A 26,798-nucleotide genomic window follows, 5' to 3' on the forward strand; every position below is an offset into this window, starting at 1 on the left:
AAATACTTTAAGACAATAGTTTTTATTTTAAATTTTTTCTTTGGCAGAATGGCAAGTATGTTAGATTTCATGTTTATTTGGATTTCATGTTTTAATTTATATACAAACCCTTTTTCTTTGTTTCACCTTATTCTAATAATACCAATTAAGTTTCATATCTTTTTTCAGGTGCTTCATCTAAAGTGATATTGACAGTTTTCAGTTCTAGGTTGGGACAATCTTACTAATCACTTTCCACGTTTGCAGTTTTTCAGTAATTTTTTTAGAGTTTTTAGCTTACAAGTATTTTGAGAAAGAAGACAGTGCCTCTAAGTCGACAGGGAATTAGACAGCAATTGCAATGGTATCACAAGAACGAGAGAAGAAACTTAGGGAGAAGGAAAGATATGAAAGCCAAGCTAAACAGGTTGCTGGCAAAAGGGTAAGTTATATGCGGTTTAAAAGAATGAAAACAGTCAAGATGCACACCATGAAATTTCACCGTAATAACTTGTGGTATAATATCGTTCCCATAAGTCAGGGTGATTCCCATAAGTCGGGGTGGTAATGAGGTGTGAGTAATGACCAGATCGGCCCAAGAGTTACCGAAACCGATGGAATATCCAGTTACATAGCAATAAATGCATCAAAAATCACGTTATTTTATATTGTGTTTTTTTTCAATAAAAGAAATTCTAATTTTAAAGTTCTCCTTCAAGATATACGCACACGTAACGTTTACTAAAAATATATTTTTCTTATAGAAAAAATCATGATTTACATATGTATATAATCTTCAATTCGTATTTTGAAAATATTACAAGTGAAATTCTTTCCTGGAGGCTCCTTGAGGTGGGACATGGATGACCATAAGTTCCCTCCATGAGTCCATTCGAATTAAAGTAAAACGGAATGTTTAAATTAAGTTCTTTGGGTCCGCTGTCTTAAATAGTATAAGCGGAGTATACAAATCATGGTGCTTATATGAATATGCAAATTATATCCCCTCTGGAGTACAGGCAATATGTACCGGCTGGCTCCATAGGAAACTTCGTTACTAGGGAGGTTCATGACTGGGTCTTGTTGCTAGGGGCTGTTAGGAATATGCAAATTATATCCCCACTAGAACATGCAAATGAGGTAATCTGGCAATTTATCTAGCTGACAATATAGGCAATTTGGTTGCTAAGGAGGGTCATGACCGGATTTAGTTGCTATGTTAACTGACTATAAAAATTATGTCCTCATGGGCCCATATGCCCCATACTACTATTTTCACCTTCTGCTACATCCGAAATCCGATTCAAGATCATAACCACAAGTATCGTTTTCGATTTGGAAAATTGTTTAATTAAATTAAAAACTAATAAATAGAGAAGCTTTTAAACGAAACGACAATAGAAAATAAATATAATAGAATTATTAGGAAAGAAAGAAGATTTAGATATTGGGATGGAATACACGATTACAGGAATCAAATGGGTTGCAGCTAAACATGGAAAGAAAATCACTATTATTATTGATTTTAAAGGTGAAATGATTGATCTATTTGCACCTAAGCGTTTTGATTCTAAAGCAGATGATCTTGAAAATAAATTAAAAAAATTAGATAAAGGTATGGTTTTAAAGGTTATTGAAAGAAAAAAAAGATAATATAAGTTATTTATGTATCAATGTTGAACTGTCCACTAAAAATTAAAATATAATAAATTATTACATTTTATCAGTAGTATAGAAAGAATAGAATATAATTAAACTAATTTTTAGACAGAGTCTGAACCACAAACACACACAAGTTTTAACATGGCCCTTTACATTTCTTTAAAAAAAAATCGTAAGAATTTTTCAATTAAATCTTATTAACACCCCCGATTAAAATATATATCATAGGTAGCGCAATACCGCTGCCTAAGTAAAGCGCGAAGTTTGCATAATGTTTTTTTTTCACCAAGGTACTTAGTCTACTCAATTTTGCAAGTGGAGATATTCTGGGGCAATAGTTAGGGAAATTTTTCAGCGTGTTCCCGGGAAATTTTTTAATCTCCAGAATTTTATCAATTAATCATCAGAGCATGTTAAGGACTAATACAAAAATGATAAAGCTTATCACCTGAGCAGTATCAAGTTGGCATCAGAAAGTGTGAAGGATAGTTACAAAAAAGAAGAGACTTATCGCCTGAAGACTATCAAGTTAGCATCACAACGTGTGAAGGATAAATATAAAAAGGACGACTTATCGCCTGAAGATCATCAAGCCTACATCTATCCAGAGACAGATCATCTATAGATATAATGAAGAGTATCGTCAAAATTACATCAAATAAGTCTCTTGGAAACCAAACACCAAATACAGGAGAGATGATTTGTATCAAAGGAATCACATTGAAAAGGTTACTGTTTACAATTTATTGAAAACACAGAGAGGGATTGACTTTTCTAGTAAGGAATAAAGGAAGAAAACATCAAAAATAGTCATCAAACTCTATAAGAATTTTTACAGAAGCCGCAGGTTGACGAAAAAAAAATAACAAAACATTCTCATATAACTCAACTCTGCCTAAGCATGCAATGAGATCTACATAAAATAGAGTGAAAAGTTATCTTTCTAAAATGATAAAGAAAAGTCAGAACCGAGCACAAACCAGCGCCTAGTCTTTTGATATGTCCTACTTCATAAACCAGTCCACGCACAATTCAGCTCTGGCTAAAAACGTGCAATCCAGTTTATTTGTAAGAAATTATACACAAAGGTGGGCATATAGGTCCAGGACTGTAGCAAATATGAAGTCAGAAAATTTAAATACTATCTTTGATATGTGCAAAAAAAAAATGAAAGAACGTATTCAACCATTGAAATTAAGCTACTGCTTGCAAAGGCTAACGTAGTCATTAACACAGATTCAAACTCTTTAGCAAAGCTACATGCAAACATCCAAAAGCAGTGTTCAAAAACCTTGGAGCATCTACAAAAAGGAGATTTTTTCTCGGATGTTGAAGAATTTATCCTTGCAATGGGAAATGCCATTGAACATTTTGTGCATAATGAAGCTTATCATCTCGAGTAAGTGTACAAAATCTTTGATGTCAACCATTGTTTGAGAAGTGGTCACACTGGTGATCTTTACGCTGCAATTCCAACTGATGAGGAAGGAAGAGGAAATTTTTTTTTTTACTATAGTAATAACAAAGCTGTAGAAGTTAGTAATAGATACTTGTGCGAGACAACAACACAAAACCAGCAAGATAATGACACTGAGAATAGCTTTCCAAATTTTATACCTCCTTTTCTCAAAAGGTTAGTTGAAGGATTTAAAAACACAAATCTTCTACCAAATTTGATGATGAAGACTGAAATTCTAACAAAGTAAAATTCTTATTGATATTTGTCAAAGATATATGATACAGGATTTAAATAAAAAAAATTAGAGAGAAGGACCACCGAAATACATTCAACTCTCAAAAGTTGGTGTGCAACAAAAATCACCAAATTAAATTGAAATGCCATCGAGATCTCTGCAAATATGAGCCAATTGACATTGAAATGAGTCATTCTCTTTTGGACAGTTTCCAACATAAAAAAGAAGATTCATTAATGCATTCCCTTGTGGAATTGTATTTGGATAAATCCAATTGCTGCACAAACCAGTCAATTAAACTTGAAAAAATGGGCATTCACTTTATTGTCACCCATGCAAAGGAAGTTACAGCTTCTTTCGTGCTCTACGAGCATAAGCGCCTCAATTTCCTCTTCTAGTAAACTTTGTTAAAAGCTTGTAAAAGGCTGTAGAAAGATGCAGACTCATTAGTGATGTGAAAACAATTAGGAGCAAAGATAGTATTGCACAATTAAGAGCCGTTGTAGAAGCTGCTATTTCAAAACTGTTGATGAAAAACTTTACAAGCTTTCAGGAGCCTATGCGTCCTCAGGTATCTAGAGAAGAATCGGAAGTTATGAATATCTTTGGGAAAAAGCAAATAAAAGTAACTGAGATAAGAGACGAATACCCATCAGTTCCTTATGATTGTTGCGAGCAGTTAAAACTGCCAGATGAGGAAAAACTTATGAAACTCCAGGTTGCATTAAGAATTTGAATCAATTTGAACAGTTAATGATAAGATGTGTCACACCATATCTAACAGTTGTTAGGCTTGGACAAGTCATGGGATCATAAAGATTTGCAAACGAATTGACAGAGGCTCTTTAAGGAAGAATTGTTCATCTACCTGTAGATGTTCAAGCAAATGTAGATGTACAACCAGAAAAATTGCTAAACATTGACGGTTTTGTGATACTTGTCAATGGACAACCAACCTATAACAAGAATGTTTGGGCAGCACTTATTGATTTAAGAAAAATACACAAAGCACTACTTTGGATGAAAGAAAATAGTATTGTGCATAGGTACATTAAAGCATACACAATAGAAGAGTTGAGAGACTATTGAGTCACTTATTAGAAAAAGAAAAGGGACAAGAGCAAACTTATGAAGCACCAGAGGGAGCAATATAGGAAAAACTTACAAATGATGCCAAACACCCTTAGTAAAGCATTTCTCTATACAAAAACTTGACTCGTCAGTACCAAAAGACTATATTCATAACTTCAAGAACTATAAAAACCTTGAGAATGGCCAATTTCAATTGAAAAGATTACATGATTTAGGGGAGGATCAATTTCAAGAGGAATTGGACATCAAAGCATTTTCAAATCTCTTCCCTTATGGCAAAGACCATATGTGGGACACGTCCCGTCATTTATCAATGAGAAATGCAGACTACATCAAGAGGCGTCTTTTTTGTAGACACTGAGAGTTCCGCTTAGACAAAACTATCTATTTCACAACTTTCAGCATCAAAACCTTTCTTACTTTTGTAACAGTGCTGCACACAAGATTAGGGCTGTTAGGTTAATCAAAGTGCAAAATATTTTCTGGATCGACTTCAACACAGAGCTCCAGTCAAACGTGAGAGGATCTCGACAGTATTTTCATGCTTTGGTGGGAAAAGTCAAGTCTATGATATTACAGTTATTTATTAAACCCTCTTGTGCGGAATGGTGTTCTCCAGAATTCATAAAACACTTAAGTGACATCAACAGTCATGTGGTTGGCGTCGATAAAATGACACCAGCTGAATTAACAGCAATGGTCCCTGTGTCTGTGGTCATACATTTTTACAAAAAATGGAGAGCCGTATTCAACGACATTTCCTGTGTAAAGTTGAATCCCGTCTTTGGTAAAATCAAGGACAACTATTGACGAATTGAATACCGAACGACTGGTGCACCACATGTGCATTACAATCTCTGGGTAGAATCTGTACGAGTCGCTGGAAAATCATCACTGGATGAAGTTGCACGGTACATTGATAGCTTTACCACATGCCATTTTCCTTATAAACTATCGAGTCCGACCCTGCACAAACTTATTGTTAATCACCAGATGCACCGCTGCAGCAAATACTGCCAACGGAAATTCAAAAGAAATTGAGGCTAATTGATTAGTGATTACAGATTCGGCATTCCTCACTCTTTTAAGAATTCAATTATTGGTCATATCGGCTCCAAGTTGCCAAACTATATAACAGACTGCATGACGAAAGGTGAAAAGTTAGAAATTGGTGAGACATGGGAAGAAGTGAATAATCTGGACAAAGGTCTGGGCAGATGTTCTACGTCATTTATATTAAAGTCAGTTGTCAAATGACTTCAATTCCCTTAATTTAGATCAGAAGATAATTGTTGACAGAATTATAGGCAACCTAAAAAGGCAATAATGATGTTCAATAATTGGTCATATCGGCTCCAAGTTGCCAAACTATATAACAGACTGCATGACGAAAGGTGAAAAGTTAGAAATTGATGAGACATGGGAAGAAGTGAATAATGCGTACGAAGGTCTGGGCAGATGGAATACGTCATTTCTATTAAAGTCAGTTGTCAAATGACTTAAATTCCCTTAATTTAGATCCGAATATAATTGTTGACAGAATTATAGGCAACCTAAAAAATACAATAATGACAAGCTCATCACACTGATAGTTTCTGGATTTGGAGGAACTGTGAAGTCATGAGTAATTAGTGTACTTAGAAGGTCCATTTGTCAGGAATTCGCGAGAGGGATTTTCCTGTTTTTGTTATGGTCCCAACTGGATTTGCCGCTCAGAGTATAAAGGGTGTTACCATTCATCGGTGTTTAAGTCTGCCAGTTGACCAGCAGAGAACTGCAAAGTATGCATCGTTATCCACCAAACAATTGCTGATAATTAAGAAAAAAAACTTGGACGAAAACAAATTTTCATTATAGATGAAATTAGCAAGGTTTCGTCTCTGATTCTGATGTATATTTATTTGCAATGGACGTGATTAAATCTAATAGTTTCCCAATGGGAAATTCAAACTTTGTTCTCTTTGGATATTTTCTTCAATTAAGGCCCGTGTCAGTAAATCCACCTTTTATTTCTCTTACTCGTCTAGAGATTCAAAATAGACTTGAATCCATAGGATACTTTAATCTATAGCAAGAATTTCAGTATGATAAGCTGACAGTCAACATGAAGCAAAGGAAGGACAAGCACTATGCAGATACTCTTGCAAAATAGGGCTTGGAATCTGTGAAGAACAGCATCTCCGGTGTCTTTCAACATGAAAATTTTGATGTATGTCGCGAGCCACCTCAGAGAAAACTACGAAATTATATTGTCATTTGTGTAAGGAAGGCAAAGTGCCGGTTACTTTGATGCCCAAAAACAACAAATGTAGACAAATAAACAACACACTGCTAAAGGAAACGAGCTCAAAACATCTTACACTGACTGCCATTGATTTTCTTTCTTTTGTGGCAGGAAATAAAAGGATTGAAGAAGAAGCACAAAATAGTGAACCGAATGTAAGAAAGTAACAGAAGGAATTCCGTAGAATAATTAAATGTTTGTTTGTAAGGAATTCATTCGACAGAGGAAGGATATTTTTGGGTGTGGTATATGAGGAAGGAATGGATGGAAGTTATATTAAATGATAAGCTATATGGAGCTTAAGGAGTTGGGAGAGTTATCGAGTTCATAAGGACCATTTTCTTTAGTCTAGTCGCTTATTAATTTTGAATAAAACATATTTATTCACTAGAGATACCCCTTTGTCCATCTGTATCTTGAATATGCTCCTCCAGTTGGGGCACCAACAAATTTCATAAGAAATCCAATCAAATTAATTTTATTCAAAGAATAGTCTCTCCACCTCAAGATATGCTGCTTGACTTTAATAAGCTGCTTGACTTCAAGATACGAAAAGAAGTGTCCCTTGTGTCAGGGAGAAAATTATCAAAAAAGATTCCTCCTTTTTACGCTTGTACTGACCCCTTTTCAAGTTTATAGTCTTTTCTTTTTCATTAAAGAAATTATTTGCCCCATATAATATGACCCAAAATTTAAATAGGTGTTCTCAAACTTTTTACTGATTGTTTTTATCAAATGAAGTTGCATTCCCTTGCCTGTTTACATATGGAAGCGATTATAAGCCTTTTACATGTTGTTCTGGTTTTGGTTTTACTTTTGAATAAAAAGTCGGCTCATCCAAGCTTGTGAGTTATATCTAAAAGAAATTTTATGTTGACGTTTGCATTTGCTTAAATCTTCTTTTAAGTTATGGTTTTGATAGTTGAGTGGACCTCAAGTGGTGCCAAAATGTTGGTTTGTTTTTGGCGATACTGGTCAAGTGGTTTTAGTTTCTTTTTGATTTGTCTCTCTTGAAGTGTAATTCCGTTTCGATTGAAATGCAGGGTAATTAAATTTTTTTTTTTTTTCCTTTTCTTTTCTTTTTATTTTCTTCTTCTTTTTCGTATCGTTTTATTTGTATGTGTATTGGGGTTGTAAGCCCAAACAAGCTTTGCTTCGGGCCATTTGATTGTTTTGTTTTGTTATTTATATTAATAAACCCATCTTTCTCTTTCTCTCTAGTTAAAGAAGAAATTTTAAACATTTGAAAATTTGAAGCGTAAGCAAAGTTACATTATTCTGCTCTAACTGATCAACTATCTATAGATGAACAAACACGTAATCAAATTTTCAAATTGCCACTAATGTAACAAATTTAGCTTATGCCTCCTTTAAATTCCACTTCTTAAAATTCTCCTTTAAACTTCTATCAGCAAAAAGAAATTTCTTCTATTAAATATATAATTTTCCTGACTGAAAGACAAAGAACGAGTTCGCATTACGCTAGTAATTGCAAATTCCCAAGAACTATTATACTAGTTGTTTTACATTTTAGTTTTAATGGGCGGCTTTTGAGATTTCCATTCGTTAGAGAAATCTAACGAAGGTAGGTCAAGGGTCTGGAAATCCACCAGTTAACTCAAGGATAAACGGCGAATTCACCCTTTTTCCGATATTAGGATTTAACTCAAGAATAGCTTGTACAAATTTGTCCTCAGTCTGTAAGTAAGAAAAATTTTCTAAGTATAAAATTCTAAGTAAGTAATATTTGCTAAATACCCGTGACACCAAAATTTGTAGCCTCTCCCTAATCCCTGGTAGGTATAACTCCAAAAGAAAAGACTCCTTAAAGGGAGAATAGCACAGAACGTTGCTAACAACTGCAAATAGTATGCTAAAATAGAAATAAACAATTGCCAGAAAACGATATTTAATTTAGTTTCAGCATTCAATCAAGTTTCCAAAAATTTCATACCTCTGTTTATATCCAAGAGACCCAATATTCCTCAACCGTTATCAAAGAAATAATGCAAATTTAGTTTCCAGATTAATGGCTATTAGCTTGTATCCTATTTTGTCAGCCATTGGTACCACATTGGATGTCGCTGAGTCTCTTCTTCTCTCTTAAATAAAATCCAACTACCATTTCCAACTTCTATTGACATTGTTCTTCTTTTTTGAAGTTGTGCTTCTTCTATAGTACGGTGAGAATCCTGCGCCTAAAAAGGTACATAATTTGTGTGAAGTAAACTAACACATTTTCCTACCGTACTTGACTCATAACACCGTGCTTTGGTACGGCAATAAGCAAATCATTATCTATTTTTCAACAGATGAAACAATTCCAAAATGGTGAGCAGAGGAAATGGGCTGGCACGTACGCAGGGGGTGGGGCCCAGCCTTCCCCCCCCCCCAAAAAAAATCCCCAAATTTGTGTTTATTTTTACATGTTTTTCTGACACATCTCACAGAACAAGGATTTTGAAGGATTTGAAAGACCCACGAAATACATTCCTGCGTACGTGCCTGGGCAGGGGAATTCAATCCCACCATCCTTTCACCAAAAAAACGTAGTTTTTTATTGTTTGACTATAGACCACTAAGATCGTTTCGCAACAAAAGACTCGAAACAAAACTTGAAATATATCTAACCGAGAAGACAAACAAAAATAAAGTACTAAAAGCGAAACAAGAATAAAAATAGGCGAAATTAACCACAGTTGCTTTAAAAATGTAGAGTACGCAAAGTAAGCAAGAAGATATAATTCAGTGTTTTATTTAGATAGTACTGAAGGATTATCCGAACCAGTGCTTCCACTATGTCGGATTTTTGGCCCTCTCGACGGGAAAAAAAAATAGTGTCGGACTTCGGAATTTTTTAGGATTTTCAATAAGGAACAGATATGTTTCCTATTCTGAATGGTTCTAGTTTGTTTGTTTGTTTTTTGTTTTTTTTTATACTAGAGAAGGATTTTCAAACTAGCAACATTCGTGGGCCGTTCTGTTAGTGATTTTCAAAAGCCTTTTACCACTAGTTTGAGAAAGGCAAAATTTTTGAAAATTCACACATGTGTGTTTGCTGCTCCTGCCAATTTGGGATTTTAGAAAAGTTAAAGTAAGACTTTTTGTCAGGATAGGATTAGAAAGGAATGATCAAATAACTTGGTTTGCTATTGTCAACAAAGTAAAGTAGAGCTAGGCTAGTATGGTTCTACTATGGCTACTCACAGCCACAGGTCCAAAATGTTGAAAAATTTGAAGGAATAGCCCACCAAAAAGAAAAAAGCAATTGGGTCTGGGCCCTTGTATGTAGAGTACAGTAATAAAAGATTGATAAACCTGTACCTCTCTTTGAAGTAAAAATTTCATTCTAATAGAGATTAGGCTGCAGCAGACATGTTACCTAAAATTGAGGCTATGAAGCACAAAGAGCCATCATAGCTCTCCTGTAGCCTACTGCACTATGGCCAATCAGAATTAAATGGATTCTGGGCCAAGCTGGATACAGTGCCTGGTACGGAGTATTGAGCCTGTAATAGGGTAGCCACAGAAACACCTAGTGGCACAAATTAGCGATTTTTTTGTGAAAGAATATAATTGCTGTGAGTTTTTCTTTTCAGTTTTACTTATCTAAAACATCTCAAAAGAATATTTTAAAATACCATTGCATTCAGGCGCAGTATATTAAATACGTAACCTAAAACCAACTAAATATTTAATGAAAATATATGTACAATGTAGTTTCCCACCAAGTCGAAGCAAATTGTCTGGTATAAACACCGTAGAAACCAGGTATTGTCTCATGTTCACGACAAAAGTTCTCGAGTGTGTATTATATAATACATAAGTACATAATTAAATATTTAGTTGGAATTTTGGTTAGGTTAGGGTAGTTTAGGACGTATTTAATATAGCCTAATGCAGCCTTGGCGGCCACCTTCCATTGTTCTTTGGTTTAGTTTCCATAGTTTTGTCACTAAACGATTATATTTTCATCATATTTTGGTAAATTTCATTATGATTAACCTAACTTCAAGTCTTAAGTGTGGTGGCGATAAGACAAAAGTACCCTTAGTAAAAAAAATATTCAGAAGATTCTCTATTTTCCCAATTAATTCGTGAGCTATGCTACAAAAAACAAAAAAACGTGAGAGTCGATGCACTTTTTAACATTGATTCCAATAAAATGTACCTCCCTCACCCTTCAATGTTCCGGATGTAGCTCTAGGCTACACAAAAACTGTCAATTTTGTTAGTCTGGCAATTAATATGTTCTTACCGGCTACTTTCCTGTTGACAGTTGGGTCACAGGAGTAACATTAAATCAGGATGTTCTTATAAAGAAAACAACTCAAAATGCACTCTGCGACAGAATAAACGACGAGTCAATCACATAAAGCCACAGGAAAAAGCACCACAGACTTACAGGTCGGAACAGTAGTGCATTATGGCAAAATGTGTGGGACCTAACTGAATATTTGCACATTAAAAAGAGGAAGGGGTTGGCTGGGAGCAGAGCCGTTCCTAAGGGTTGGGTGATCCTGAGAAAAAACAATTACAGCACCCCCACTCCCGACTCAACTATAAGCTCCCCCAATCACACCCAACACCCATCAAACAAATGTGAGTTAATTACACATGCTGGTTATACAGTATAGACCCATGGAGAGTAACACTAACACAAAGACAAAAAGACATAAGGCATATTATGATGCTTCCTTCCAATGTAATCAACTCTAATCAATCTTGATTACAACAGTTATCAAGTAGTGTGTTCGAATTGTCCATGTTTCTTTTGTACAAAGGAGGAGGCCATTTGAGGCAGCCTTTGTGTTCATTTTTAGATGAAGAAATTACAAAAGCTGTAACAAACAAACACATGAAAAATTTTAATCTGCTCTCATGTTTAGCGATAGTCAACAGGGGCGAAATTGGTTTCACAAAAAGGATATTAAAGAAAAACCTGGGGATGAATGCTACAACATTTACAGTGACAAGGCAGCATCCATTTAGTTCTTCGCAAAATAGTTTTTTTTTAATTCTACAAATAAAGAAACTTTTACAGTAAAGTACAGCTACATTAAATAAAAAAAGTGCATAAATAAAGTACAACAACAATTTAAGCTTTACACCAAAATAAATCATGCACTCAATTTTTATTGTGATTAATATGTTTTTATGTGTCACAACATGAAAATAAAATTAAAATCATCACATTAAGCAAAATTACTGAGAATAATAAGCAATGTAGATAAATAGTTTATCATATATTGATGTCATCTCTTGAAAGCTCAGGCAATTTTGGATTTATGAGCCGTGTGAGAGGAAAAATGTTTAAGATATATCCAGTTTTCAGTAGATTGCAAATTTTACCAATGTATCTTTTTTAATACTTGATATACAATTTTTTACCAATTGCAAATTTTACCAATGTATCTTTTTTTATACTTGATATACATAGTAGCTTTGATGTTGTCCAGCAACATCTTCGCAATTACCTGAAAGTTTCTACTTAATACTCTTAGAAGTTCCTGAGATATACAAAACACTCTTTTTCGAAAACCCGGATAAATATAGTAAATTAATGGTGAGCTTTCCTTTCTGATAGGCAAACTAATTAGATTATTACACTAGAATGCTAAATGAATATTTTTCAAAAGCAACATCCAAATAATCTCAAATATCTAATATTCTATCTCTTACATTATCCATATAATCAATATTCTATCTACCGAATTATATTTTTCGCAATATTTTTTTCTTTTCTTTGGATTAAAGTTGTATGAATCAAGAGAAAATCCAATATAGTATAAAAGAATTTGACTCACAAAATGTTGGTCTTTGTAGACATTACTATTTTGAAAAAAAAAATAGATAGAATTACACATTTCTAAAGAATTAAAATGTGTCACCAATTTTAGATTTTCCCATTGTTTGACAATAATGAATTCCACAATAACCTTACATTCCCCCAGGACATAATTTACAGCCCTTTCCCCTAAGATCTAGGGGGCGAGGGGGGAGTGTCATCCTCTTCAAAAGTTGATATAAATGCCCCTTCAAAAATAACCTTATATACCCTCAGGACACAACTTACGACACTTGCCCCCAAATTCCGGAGGTCTGTTGGCCTCTGATCACTTTCGAGTCTTTAAAAAAATCTACAATTTTCCATATCAAATCAGACTTTTTCAAATTTGATGTGACCACCCCATCCAAAATAATCTTACTTACATATCCCAAGAGCACAACTTAAAACTCTCCCCCAAGCTCGGGGGCTCTGTCAATCCAAGAGTCACTGTCATAAAACACATAGACTAGCTGGGGCAAGGAGGCCTGTAAAACTCCAATAAATTTGAACTCTAAAGAAAATAAATCTTAGAATTTCCAATCAAATGAGCCTCCTCCTAAATTGATTTAACAACCCCCATCCACAATAGCCTTATATGCCCCAGGACACAAATTATAACCCTTTCCCAAAGCTTAGGGGACTGTGTCAACCCCAGAGGCATTGTGTTATAAGACGTCGATTTCATTTAACAAAGGGCTATCTCAAAATTTTGAGATACATTTCGGAGGAAAGGCCGTTAGGGGGGCTAGTTGCTTTCTGATCACTTTTATACAACTAGAAAATTCAAATCAAATGAGCATCTATGAAAGTTGATATGACCACCCCATCAAAAATAACTATATGCCCGTAGGTCACAACTTACAACTCTTGCCCCCTAGCTTTTGGGAGCTATGTCAGCCCCAAAGGCAGTTTTATTTGACACAAGGATTATTTTGAACAAAGTCACTATCGCAAAATTTCAATTGGATATACTTGAGAAAAAGAGGGCATGGAGGGGATGTTGCCCTCCATTCACTATTGACTCATAAGATAGGGAACTAGAACTTTCGATTGCTTACAAAATAAGCCTCCTCCATAGTTGATACGACCACCCCTTCTAAAATAAACTAATATACCCCTATGGCAAAATTTACGGATCTTTCCCGTAAGCTCTAAGGGCCAGTGTTAACCCCAGAGGCACAGTTATATGACAAGTGGACGATTTTTAACAAAAAAATCCATCTCAAAATTTGTATCAGATGCACTTGGGGGGAAAGGATGTTAGGGGCTAGTTCCCCTTTAATAAATTTAAAAAGAAAACTTTTAATATTAAATCAGACGCTTCCAAAGTATATATGACCACCCCTTCAAAAATAAGCTTATATACCCCCGGGGCACAACTTACAACCATAGTCCCCAAGCTACAGGGGCCTATTGCCCCCAATCCCTTTTGACTCTTAAAGACAAAACTAGAATTTTAAATTATCAGTAATATGGGCGTCATCCAAAGTTGACATGACCCCCTCTTCCGAGTAACTCTGTAGGCTCCCAGGCCACAACTGGCAACCCTATCTCCAAGGCTCTGGCGGGGGCTTTGTTAGCCCAAGAGGCATGTTTATATAACACATAGACAATTTGCGGGAAGGAGGGCAAGGGTGCCTGTAACCCTCCAATAAACTTTACCTCTAAAAAATTAAACTGGAATAATTAAATTTAGCTGTAGCTTAAATCTAAAACATTTCAAACTCCTTTCTTTCTTTTTTTTTACAAGGGCTCAGACGAACAGTAAGAACAATCAAAAGTTACAGCCTTCTTCATATGTTGTGGAATTTTTTTTCCTTTTTAAGTCAATGTGTTTTCTGATTTTTAAGACAAAATTGAGTAATCAAGTGCAATATAAAAGAGAAAAGTGTGGCTGTTGCTAAACCGTGGTACGCCTCAACCTCCTGTTCCACTTAAAAACTATTTTAGCAAAACTTTTCATCGATCTATCTTTTGTCTGTGGAGTATACGGGTTTCTTGTTGCAAAAATCAGACACAGCAAAAAGTGGAAAGTAAAGTTTATCATTGATAAAATCTTTACCCTGAAAAATGAATCGAGTAAAAAGTATTACATATACAAGAGCTACTCTCCACGTAGGGTTATTAGTCAGATTTTTAACACATTTGAAAAAAAATTTGTGAATATTTATCACAGTCACTCATTTTAAATGGATAAATTCGAGGCTAATTAATACAATCAGTACTAGAATGAATTAAACTACAGAAAAAAACGAAAACTATGTTATTAAAGCAATAAATGGGCTTATCAGGAGAAGGGAGAACACTGTAAAGGTAAGAAGTTTTATTTTGAAAACGAGCATACACTAAGTGATTCATTAACCACAAAAATTACTTTAAAACTACCCCCCTGTAGTGTGCAAATATATACCCTGAATTGTATTTATGCAATAGATTTTCTATTATAATGTCAGAACAATATGTGTTGTAAAGAGTTGTTAACAAAATATCTGACAAAACATATATTACGCTACCAAACCCTGTAAGTAATTTCAGGTCTCGTTAAGCGAACGCATAAAACACCCCTTAAAATTTCTATTATTTCAAAACATCATTTTTTCAAAAATTAGACAATTAACTAGGTTTGGTAATACTTTCTGGAACATTAATTTTGATCTGGATACTGTAAACATAAGTTTCACTGAGTCAAAATCTGGTTTTTCCTACGTTAACTTCTGTTTTTTACAGAGCCTTTTTTCTTGATGGGAACATTCTGAATCCCACAAATAAAAGGAGTATAGTATCCATCAGTATCTCTGAAACTTTGTAAGTAAGTGAATGGCTCAATGGACCTCACTCCCATGAAAACCGTGACTGAAAAAATAAACTTTAAAATACCTTGTAAATTGTATGACCGAGATGTTTTCTTTGCAGTTCTAATAATTCTCCCAATGGATTGAGATATATGAAGCTATGGTACACATTATCACAATTTAAAGACTGCGAACTCTGTTTTGAAATAAAGAATGATTTCTGACACTGAATTAAGTAGTTGACAGCTATGAACATAAAACCAGATGTAAAAATAAACTTTGACAACTTTAAAAAATAAGATAAAACTAGACTTATCTTTGTCAAAGGGAATATGAAAGCATTGTCCAGAACGAAGAGATACACCCAAGTAAAAGGTTAAAAAATAAATTTACTAATAGAGGTGGTAAATGAAAGGGGAACCAGGTGGAGAGGAGGCTAGAAATAGAGAGAACAAGAGCTAAGAGCTCATATGGCACTTGTGACGAGGCAAGAAGAGCTAAGAGCCAAGAGCTCATATAGTATGAGCTCGAACAAATTCTAAGAATCAATATATTGATTTAAAAGGAAAATCAGAGGCTTAATGCCGGTCAGGATTTAAAATAAGAGCTCTGAGTCACGATGTCCTTCTAAATATCAAAATTCAATAAGACCCGATCACCTACTCGTAAGTTATAAATACCTGATTTTTTTTAATTTTTCTTCTCGCTTTAGCCCCCCATATGGACGAATCTGGGAAAACGACTTTATCAAGTCAATTTGTGCAGCTCCCTGACACGCCTACCAATTTTCATCGTCCTAGCACATCCAGAAGCACCAAACTCGCCAAATCACTGAACCCCTCCCCCCAAAGAGAGCGAATCCAGTACAGTTACGTCAATCACGTATCAAGGACATTTGCTTATTCTATCCACCAAACTTCATCCCGATTCCTCCACTCCAAGTGTTTTCCAAGATTTCCCCCTGCAACTCCCCCCAATGTCAAAAGATCTGGTCGGGATTTGAAATAAGAGCTCTGAGACATGAATTCCTTCTAAATATCAAATTTCATTAAGATCCGATCACCTATTCGTAAGATAAAAATACCCCAATTTTCATGTATTTCAAGAATTTCAGTTTCCCCCTCCAACTCCCCCCAATGCCACAGGATCTGGTCAGAATTTTAAATTAGAGCTTTAAATCACATGATGCTTCTAAATATCAAATTTTATTAGGATCTGGTCACCCTTTCGTAAGTAACAAATACCTCAATTTTCAAAATTAACCCCCCCCCCCAAACTCCACCAAAGAGAGCAGATCCGGTCCAGTTATGTCAGTCACGTATCTTAGACAGGTTTTTATTCTTTCCATCCAGTTTCATACTGATCTCTCCGCTTTAAGTATTTTCTAAGATTTCTGCCCCCCCCCCCTCCAACAGCCCCCCCCCCCAATCACGCTGGATCCGGTTGAGATTTAAAATAAGAGATCTGAGTTACGAGGTCCTTCTAAATATGAAGTTTCATAAAAATCTGATCACTCCTTCGTAAGTTAAAAATACGTCATTTTTTCTTATTTTTAAGAATTAACCCCCCCCCCAATAGAATGGATCCGTTCAAATTATGTAAATCACGTATCTAAGACTTCTGCTAATTTTACCCACCAAGTTTCATCCCGATCCCTCCAATCTAAGCGTTTTACATGATTTTAGGTTCCCCCACCCCAAACTCCCCCAAATATCACCAGATCCTGTCGGGATTTAAAATGAGAGCTTTGAGACACGATATCCTTCTAAATATCAAATTTCATTGAGATCCGATCACCCATTCGTAAGTTAAAAGTACCTCATGTTTTCTAATTTTTCAGATATAACCCCCCCCCCCCCACTTCCCCAAAGAGAGCGGATCCGTTCCTGTTATGTCAATCATGTATCTAGGACTTGTGCAGATTATTTTTCCCACCAAGTTCCATCCCGATCCCTCCACTCTAAGTGTTTTCCAAGATTTTAGGTTTCCCCCATCCCAACCCCCTCCCATACCCCCAATGTCACTAGATCTGGTCGAGATTTAAAATAAGAGCTCTGAGACATGATATCCTTCTAAATATCAAATTTCATTGAAATCCAATCACCCGTCCGTAAGTTAAAAATACGTCATTTTTTCTAATTTTTCAGAATTAACCCCCACCCCCCAACTACCCCAAAGAGAGCGGATCCGTTCCGGTTATGTCAATCATGTATCTAGGACTTGTGCTTATTTTCCAACCAAGTTTCATCCCGATCCCTCCACTCTAAGTGTTTTCCTAGATATTAGGTTTCCCCCTCCCAAATGCCCCCCACCCCCAATGTCACCAAATCCGGTCAAGATTTAAAATAACAGCTCTGAGACACGATATCCTTCCAAACATCAAATTTCATTAAGATCTGATCAACTGTTCATAAGTTAAAAATACTTCTATTTTTCTATTTTTTTTTCGAATTAACGGGCCCCCCACTCCCCCAAGATGGTCAAATCGGGAAAACGACTATTTCTAATTTAATATGGTCCGGTCCCTGATACGCGTGCCAAATTTCATCGTCCTAGATTACCTGGAAGTGCCTAAAGTAGCAAAACCGGGACCGACAGACAGACCGACAGAATTTGCGATTGTCACTATATGTCACTTGGTTAATACCAAGTGCCATAAAAACAGAGGGATAATGTAAGAGATAGAATAGAAGATACTTGCGTTTATTTGGATCATATTTTTGCAAAATATTCATTTAGCATTTTAGTATGATTTTCTGTTTAGTTTAATTATCAAAAAGGAAACCGAACCATCAATTTTTTATATTCTTCTTTATCTAGGAGTCTTTCCAAAGCTTTTTTTTTTTTCTTTTTTTTTACTGCAGGTTGGTGGAGATCCCTGTCGTAAAATCTGTTTTTATTTTAACTATACTTTATTTCACAAATGCGTAAAATCGCCCTCGATTTCTAGATTATAATTCCTTTTTTTTGTCAACCGTCATGCAGCTTTTATGTCAAAACAAAACATTTTTTTTTACAAAAGCCAATTTATTTCTAGAAGTAGATATATTTCCTATCAAAAGTCCTACCTATACAAAAAGCTGCACTTTGACAGATGTTTCATGTGAAATTTCAAGAGAAACTCTTTTCTCTTTTTTTGAAAATAGTAATGTCAACAAAACCCTACATTTTATGCGTCAAATTTATGATATACTTTGGACTTTCTTATGATTCATACAGCTTTAATCTAAAAAAACGGTAAACAAATTGTGAAAATATAATTTGATAGATGGATAAAATAGATTCTAGGCTATTGATTATTAACAAAACTGACTCGTTAAGTTCAATCACTTCAAAAAAGACAGTAATCAATCAGTGGATAAATATTAAAAAAAAAAAATGGTAATTACGGGTCATTAAAATTATATCAGAGTATACGCAGACATCAATCTATCTTTTGCCTGTGGAGCATAGGGGTTTCTGCTTGCAAAAATCAGATACAACATAAAGTGGAAATTCAAGTTTATCATTGGTAAAATGTTTACCCTGAAAAATGAATCAAATGAAAAGTATTACATACACAAGAGCTACACTCCATGTAGGATTGTTATTCAAATTTTTAACATTTGAAAGTGCTTTTTTAGCGAATATTCATCACAGTCACTAATTTTAAACTGGATATATTCCAGGCTAATTAACACAAGTAGCATTAGAACGGATTAAACAATGTAAAAAATAACAGAAAAATATGTTATTAAAGCAATAAATGAGTTTATCAGGAGAAGGGAGTACACTGTCAGGGTAAGATGTTTTATTTTTAAAACTAGCATACATTAAGTAATTCATTAACCACAGAAATGACTTTACAACCCCCTTCCCCCCTTAGTGTGACAAAATAAAAACAGAAAAAATAAGTTTTGGTAGCCGAATGAATTTAAAATACATGATTTGGGCTATATTTACATATTAAAGGGGATGGGCAAAGTATAGGTAGGCTGTATGCAAAATGTGTTAACCATGATTATTCTGCAGGTTATGAAGCAAGAATTGTTTTCTAAGCCTGTTCCTTTCTCTACAGTTGGTTCTCTAGGCTAATGGTTCTCAAACTTTGTACGCACACCCCTTGAGAATACACAAAATTTTTAGGGGGTACGCGGCCGGCTAACAAAAAATAAACAAATTCTAGGACTGGCAAATTCAATTCGGTCTAAATTATAGCCATAGTTTACTAGGTAGCGGTAACTGAGGTATAGGCTACCTTAAATGTTTTTTTGGGTAATAAGGGGTACAGTGTCTAAATAAGTTTGAAAACCACTCTTCTAGGGAATGACCCAAGCAATAATTTATGCTAAATATATGCACATTAGGAAAAATAGGGGGCAGAGCCGGTCCTGGGGTTGATGGTGTCTGGAGAAAAATTAATTATAGCCCCCTCCCCTTGCTCCCCAACTCAAAAACAAGAAAAATAAAGCCAAATTAAAGTGATAAATTAGATTAAAATTGTCATTTCTCCCGCCGCGACGCCTTCTAAGCCACGACACTCGGAGCAACCACCCCAGTTGCTCCATTCCCCTCGGAACGGAATAGGCTAGGTTGAAATATAGTGGAAGCCCCTTAAAATGTGTTAACTAAAATTTGTCGGCATATTATGAAGTAAGAATTGGTTTCCTATTACACTTTATTCTCGATAGTTCCGTTTGTAGGTTAATATTTTTTTAGGTTCCCCCGCCCCCACCCCTAATGTATAAATATATACTCTGAATTGGAAAATAGCCTACCCTGAATTGGTATATATAAGGCAGGGGTAAAGTTTATTTCCGATATAGCCTAAATGAATGTTAAATCTGGATTAAGGATGCAATTCTGACTACGTCTAAACAGACCACAGCTTAGATATCTGTATATCAGACAAAATATTCCCAACCAGAGAATTCGTGTTGAAAGACTCCAGACTCTGACGCGCAGACTCCGACTCAGACTTTTTCATCCGAAGCTTGTCTAACCTATTTATTTGTATCCGTGAGAAATTGAACTACTAATAAGCAGTGTGCTTCCACTTAGGGGATTTCCCTTCTAAAATGGTGTTTTGTTTTAGGGTTTCTTTATCGGGTGGACTGTTTCATTTAGAATTATAAAATTCAACTGGATTTTCTGAGAGATTTACTATTTAGAACTTTAAAGATAATCCTCACTACTTCATAAAACAGGGGTGCCAAAATATGGAAACTTTGGGGGAGGGTTAGGATTTTGTTATGAAGATGGAAAAAGGGTATTAAAATGTTGAGGTATGGGGGTTATTTAAATTTCTTTGAATAACATTGCCCAAAAAGGGTTTATAACGAAAATTTACTTCCCTAATTCTATCTAAAATTTCAATCATTCCCCCTCCTCTTATTAACAATGCCAAACTAAGCTAAGAGAGCACCATGTCCTCAGTCAATCAATGAAGTTAGGGTGATATATTTATCCAGGGCACTTATGTTATAGCAACAACACTCAAGAAAGGAATTTAGGTTAATACTAATAAATATCCCTAAGTAAGATAAAAATATTACACTTTAGAAACAAATTCGGGCTATATATTTGCACACTAGGGGGGTAGGGGTAAATTATAGTGGGTCTGAATACAAAATGTGCTAGGTACATTTAATCTGCATATTTTGAAGTAAAAATTGTTTTCTAATTTCACAATCAGAGGCGCGATTTGCTATGGAGAAGAAAGGAACTGTCCCTCCCAGACCTCAGTTTCAAAGATTTTTTTCACTTTAGAAAAATTCGCCAAAAAAAAATACTATATTCTAAGGCACTGTATTAGTAAATTCGTGACCTTCGTGATTAAACTCTTCATATTTGTATAATCTTTTATTACTATTTATTACTTATAAAGCAGGTTAAATATAAGCAGATTATATGTAATATAAAGCAGATCTACGCAATAATAAAGCAAATAAAAGGGCTATGGTTGCTACACATTTTCAGTGACTTTCTTTTGTTCATTAAAAAAAAAAACTTTTTGTCTGTCAAAAGGAAGGTTCTTTGACATTTAGAATTTCATATAAACTGTATTTCAGACATATATGAATCAGACGCCATGTTGAGTGATCAATTTTGTAATCTTATAATTTGGACAAGAGCCAGCCATTCTGTACTTGCAGTTCATAAATTTCTGATAATTATATTTTTTTTATATTGACCTTATTCTAGTCCAGCACCATCAGGGTTGTAGTTACTAAAGTATTATGTTAGCATACGATACCTCAGCAAAAGGACTTACCTTGGCATACCACTCCTAATATTTGGTTTGAGCCTTTACATAAACTTCAAGGGAAAGAGAAACCTCTTCCGAGAACACCGACCTCTTCCCTGTTTTATCTTGTAGCTTCTCAAATCTTGAATTTAATCTTCAATTCGTGTATCAATTTTTCTGGTTATTCGGGCGTTTTCTGGACTGGTGATAAATTCACGCTTTCAAAAGAAGAAAGGTGAGAGGATATGTCAGCTGATAGGAGACGTTGTTCCCGAAGCTGCTCAGATAATCTTCCTGAGCTTAAACTGGCTGGTTTATTTAGATTCCTAAAAGAGAGACAAAATATGTCATTAAAAGAATCTTTTCAGTTGAGTAAAAGGATTGCAACCGTCTTATATAGGTTGCAGAGCTTCATTGCCTTCCATTGATAGATGCTGTAAGTGATGTTAGTTTAGTTTCAAAGTCGAGTTTATTCTAGTTTGTAAATACATCAGATCAGTTCGGTTTTATTTCTTTGTCACTATTGGACTCTTTTTAATGTGAGGTGAGACTTCCTCGACTGAAAGGTTATAAAATTGTTTTTAATTTAGCAGTCCCCTTTAACTGGTTCACGAAATATACATGAATAGACATTTACAGCTCAATGGGGGCTCCAATAAAATGCAGTTATTACAAAAGTGCACTTAACAAATTTCACACTTGGATTCAACGTCTGAATAAGGAAAAAACTGTATTTTTATCAACTGAAAGTAAAGAGCAACATTAAAACATAAAATGAACATCAATTATTCAATATATAAAGGCCCCCCCCCCCTGAACAGTACCATTACTCTTCATACTAAAATTTTGATCATTTTTTTAAAAGGCTGAATATTCTAATAAAACCATCTTTGTGTTTCATGAATCATTCTAAAAAAATTGGGACGGCATTTAAACTTTAGCATTAAGGGCCAGGCAATGAGGAGGGACGTAATCTCTGCACAAAATAATTTATGTTAGTTTTGAATTTTAATATTACTCTAGTTTCAGTTGAAAAAATTATTTTCTGAATTTAATTTCCGATTATTTTTAAAATAATGCCGGTAAATCTGGCTCACCCTCATTGAAAAACCATCATACAAAACACAGCATAGGGGAGAGGTGGGTACAGTGGCGCAGTCTGCTACAGTGGCGCACTTGATACCACTGCCACCTGTAATTAGATTAAATTCTAAAAAAATACGCACTAGGAGGGCAGTCACATGGTCTATGATCGTCAGCCATTTTCAATTTTTTGGGGCGATTGCAGTTTTTGAGGTAAGTGATTAAGTGCTTTGAAAAATAAAATCTTGGACAAATGGAAAATATTTTTTGACTTTGCTAAGGTTTGTAGGCTACAAATAGTGTCGAATTCTGGCGAATATTAGTTCATCTGGAAGCTCCAACATTTCTAAACATAGTGCAGCCATCTGTTTGTCTCTCGGTCATTATTTCAAATTTTGGTTCACAAAATGGATAAAAGAGGGCATTTCGGCTACAGTGGCGCATTTTGGTGGAGGGTATAGTGGCGCACCCCGAAATTTTTTAAATTCATAAACTTCACACGCTAGGTAGCCTATATGATAGTTTTGACTTCTACGACTACTACTACTACAAACTCGTCGTAGCCTTAAGCCGCCTGAGACCGACATACTGGCTAACACTTCTCCTCCATACCACCCTGTTTAAGGCTTCTGCCCCCAAAGATTTTGGGTAATTTCTTATGATCTCGTCCCAGTCTAACGTGGGACATCCTGTCCCCCCCTTCAGACCACTAAGTAGAACTAATCAAGGAATTCGATCGCCCAGGTTAGGCTGGGGTTCTAGGTTAAGCTCGGTTCAGGTTAGGCTACAAGTTCTAGAAGCTCAGTAACAAAGGCTACATCCGCTAAACATTAAATATTGGTCTTTTGCAGAATGCCTAATGAAGCAGAGCGTATGAAGCTTGCAGTGCACGCGGTACTGGAATTAAAGCTTTCACAACGGGCTGCTGCCAAAAAATACGAGATCCCAGAGACAACACTCTGTCGATATGTAAATAAGGCTCGCAACGCGTCGGACGATAAAAAGCTGACTTTAAAATTTGAGCCGAATTACAAGTTCCGTCAAGTGTTAACTGATGAACTTGAACAGAAACTTCACGATTATTTGATAAAGGCATGCAAAATGCACCATGGTTAGACACGGCTCAACGTCCGCCAATTCGCTTTCGAAATTGCAAAGATGAACCAATTGAAGGTGCCATCAACATGGCATGAGAAAAAGATGACGGGGAAAGACTGGTATTACAGTTACATGAAACGCTTCCCAGACCTGTCTTTCCGCAAAGCGGAGGGAACAAGCTTGGCCAGAGCCACGGCATTCAGCAGAACAACTGTAAACGAGTTCTATGACAACTTGGAGACTGTTATGAATAAGTTTAAGTTCCAGCCTAGTGATATTTAAAACTTAGATGAGACGGGGGCAACAACAGTGCACAGACCACCAAATGTGATAGCACCCAAGGGGCACAAAAAGGTGGGTCAAGTGACTTCTGCTGAGCGAGGCGAACTGACCACAGTCTGCTGCACCATCAATGCTCAAGGTAATTTCTTGCCACCTTATTTCGTCTTCCCAAGGAAAAGATTTGGCTCCCAGTTGATGAATGGTGCACCACCAGGCAGTGGCGGTAGCGGTTCTGCCAAAGAATGGATGACATCTGACATCTTCCTGCTTGTCCTCGAACACGTTGTGAAACATGCCCGTTGTACAAAAGAGAGACCCATATTGCTGATAGAAGACAACCACTCTTCTCATGTGTCGATCCAGGCCATTCAGTACTGCAAAGATAACGGGATAGTGGTTCTGACTTTGCCACCCCACACCAGCGGAAAGCTACAGCCACTGGACAGAACAGTCTACAAATCATTCAAAAACTACTACAACATCGCCTGCAATGACTGGATGGTCAGCAACCCCGGACAGACGATTGGCATCTCCATCATCGCTCAACTTGTTGGAAAGGCCTTCCAACTCTCCTTCACACAGAAAAACATAGTCAGTGGCTTTGCTGCTACTGGGATTTTCCCCTTCAACCGCCTACTTTTCACAGACGACGATTTTCTTGCATCAGCTGTGACCGACAGACCAGACCCTAATCCCAGCGCAGCTCCAGAGGCCGAAGAAGTCGAGCAAGAATTGAATAGTCATAACGAAGCGGGTCCAAGCTCTGCCTCCCCAAGCGCTGCCTCCCCTACCGCCGTTACACCCGAAGCTGTAAGGCCCTATCCAAGAGCCCCCCCCCCCCAGGAAGCTGCCAGAAGGAGCTCGGAAGAGGAAGAAAACCATCATTGCCACGGATACCCCAGTGAAAGATGCTTTAGAGAAAGAATTCATGGAAAGGGAGGCAAAGAAAAAGGCCAAGACTTCTAAGATTAACCCCAAGACAAAGAAAGCCGTTGTCCAAAAGCCAGTGCCAAAAAAAACAGGATGTCCAACCTAAGAAAAAGGGCAGTGCTGTTGGATACTTTGCTAAATTTGACCACAATTTCAAGAGAAACAGTCATGTAAAGACCCTGTTTTCTGATTCTTCGTCTGATGATGACTTTGGTGACTCTGCCACAAAAGGCAATAGTAGCTGTGATAGTGATGAAAGCCTCCACTGTGGCCTTGAAGACCAAAACGATTTTTTGTGTGACGATGAAGTCCGTGTTGGAGATTATGTTCTTGTTTGCGAGGGGGGGATCAAAAAGAACAAAATTTACTCCGTGGGCGAAGTCCTCTCTGAGTCCAGCTTTGACATTGAGCTAATGTGTATTAAGAGAATGGTTCCTTTCTGCAAGTTCATCAGGACTAGTGAAAATTACACTTTCAGCAAGTCGAGTGTCGAAATGAAGCTACCTGCTCCGAATATTTCTGGTGGCACAGAAAGACAGGCGGAGCAACTGGTCTTCCCCATTGACCTGACTGCTTACAATATACTAGTGTGCCTTCTTCTTTAATTTTCAGTTCATTATTTTTTATTTCCTTACTCATTATACGAAGTATTCATCTTTTAAGTATTTTCAGTTCATTATTTTGTACTTCCTTACTCATTAAACGAAGTATTCATCTTAGCAGTTTGATTGCGCCACTGTTCCAGATGGGTGCGCCACTGTTCGAGATGGGGTGCGCCATAGTTCCCGCCTAGTCGGCAACAATGGCGCAAAAAATGGCTGTCAGAAAACATGACTCCATCAAAAACTGGTTCAAAGAAGAAGTGTGAAATAAATCACCAGTGTAGAATAATAAACTGCCTGCACAACAGTTTAAAAATCGTCCAAAAATGTTAATATTTGCCAAAGTTACGATGCTTTGACCTGAAAGTGCGCCACTTTACCCACCTCTCCCCTACTTTCAGCTGAAAGATTGAGCTCTAATAATTGTACTAATCACTGAAAAATCCTCCCTTCCACGGACATTATTTCCCGGTAATCCAAACATACTGAAAATTTTTCCTGGCAGATTCCACTGGAACATCTCCACCTATAAAATTGAGCAGGCAAAGAGAAAGTATGACAAATAGAAGGAATTTCGTAGCATAATTCTGTCAAATAACCCCAGTATAAAATTGTTCCTGTATATTTTACCCCATAAATTTCCCATCACAAACCAATTATACCCATGAAAACCCACCCATAGACTTTCCTATATCAAATCCTATACCTAAGCAATAGGGTCAGTTTATTGCTCAAAAACCAATCCCCTGGTGCTGGGTGGGTCATGTTATCTCTCAGGGCATACTTTTTGATTTTTCAACCTTGTCGAACTCAACGACTGTCTCAAAACTTCGATCCGGTGATTTTGGGGGGAAATGAGCACGGGAAGGGGGCTAGTTGCCCTCTAATCTTTCAAGTTACTTAAAAAGGGCCCTAGAATTTCTAAATTCTGTTAAATGTGCCCTCTCTCGACGTTCTAGGACCATTGATTTGATACAAATATCCCTCAGCAAAACAAAAACAAACAAAATCAAACTAACGCGATTTTATGGTTTTCCTCTGGCAAAAAATATAAAATTCCACATTTTTAAAGAGAGGACCTTCAAACCTTTGAAGTACTGTTTTCTGATACTCTGAATCTGATGGTGTGATTTTCACTAGCATTCTTTAACTCTTAGTTCCTCCCACCACTTTTCAAAATCAGGCAAATTCTTCGAGGGTCTTAACCTTTTATGGTGACACTAAGCTTATTGAATCTTATATCT

The 26,798-nt window shown here is 36.2% G+C and overlaps 1 long non-coding RNA gene across 3 annotated transcripts in view; it reads right to left on the minus strand.

Moving 5' to 3' along the window:
- Positions 1 to 8,603: 8,603 nt before the first annotated feature.
- Positions 8,604 to 26,798, minus strand: part of LOC136025259 (uncharacterized) — a 76,734-nt gene continuing 58,539 nt past the window's right edge. For all 3 annotated transcript variants that reach the window (XR_010617046.1, XR_010617048.1, XR_010617047.1), the window contains 2 exons: positions 21,587 to 21,885; positions 8,604 to 8,909 (listed from right to left, as the gene is read on the minus strand). This is a non-coding gene — a long non-coding RNA (uncharacterized LOC136025259). The remainder of the gene's footprint in view (positions 8,910 to 21,586; positions 21,886 to 26,798) is intronic.

Source organism: Artemia franciscana, chromosome 3 (assembly GCF_032884065.1).
Source record: "Artemia franciscana chromosome 3, ASM3288406v1, whole genome shotgun sequence".
In the NCBI taxonomy this organism is placed as follows: domain Eukaryota; kingdom Metazoa; phylum Arthropoda; class Branchiopoda; order Anostraca; family Artemiidae; genus Artemia; species Artemia franciscana.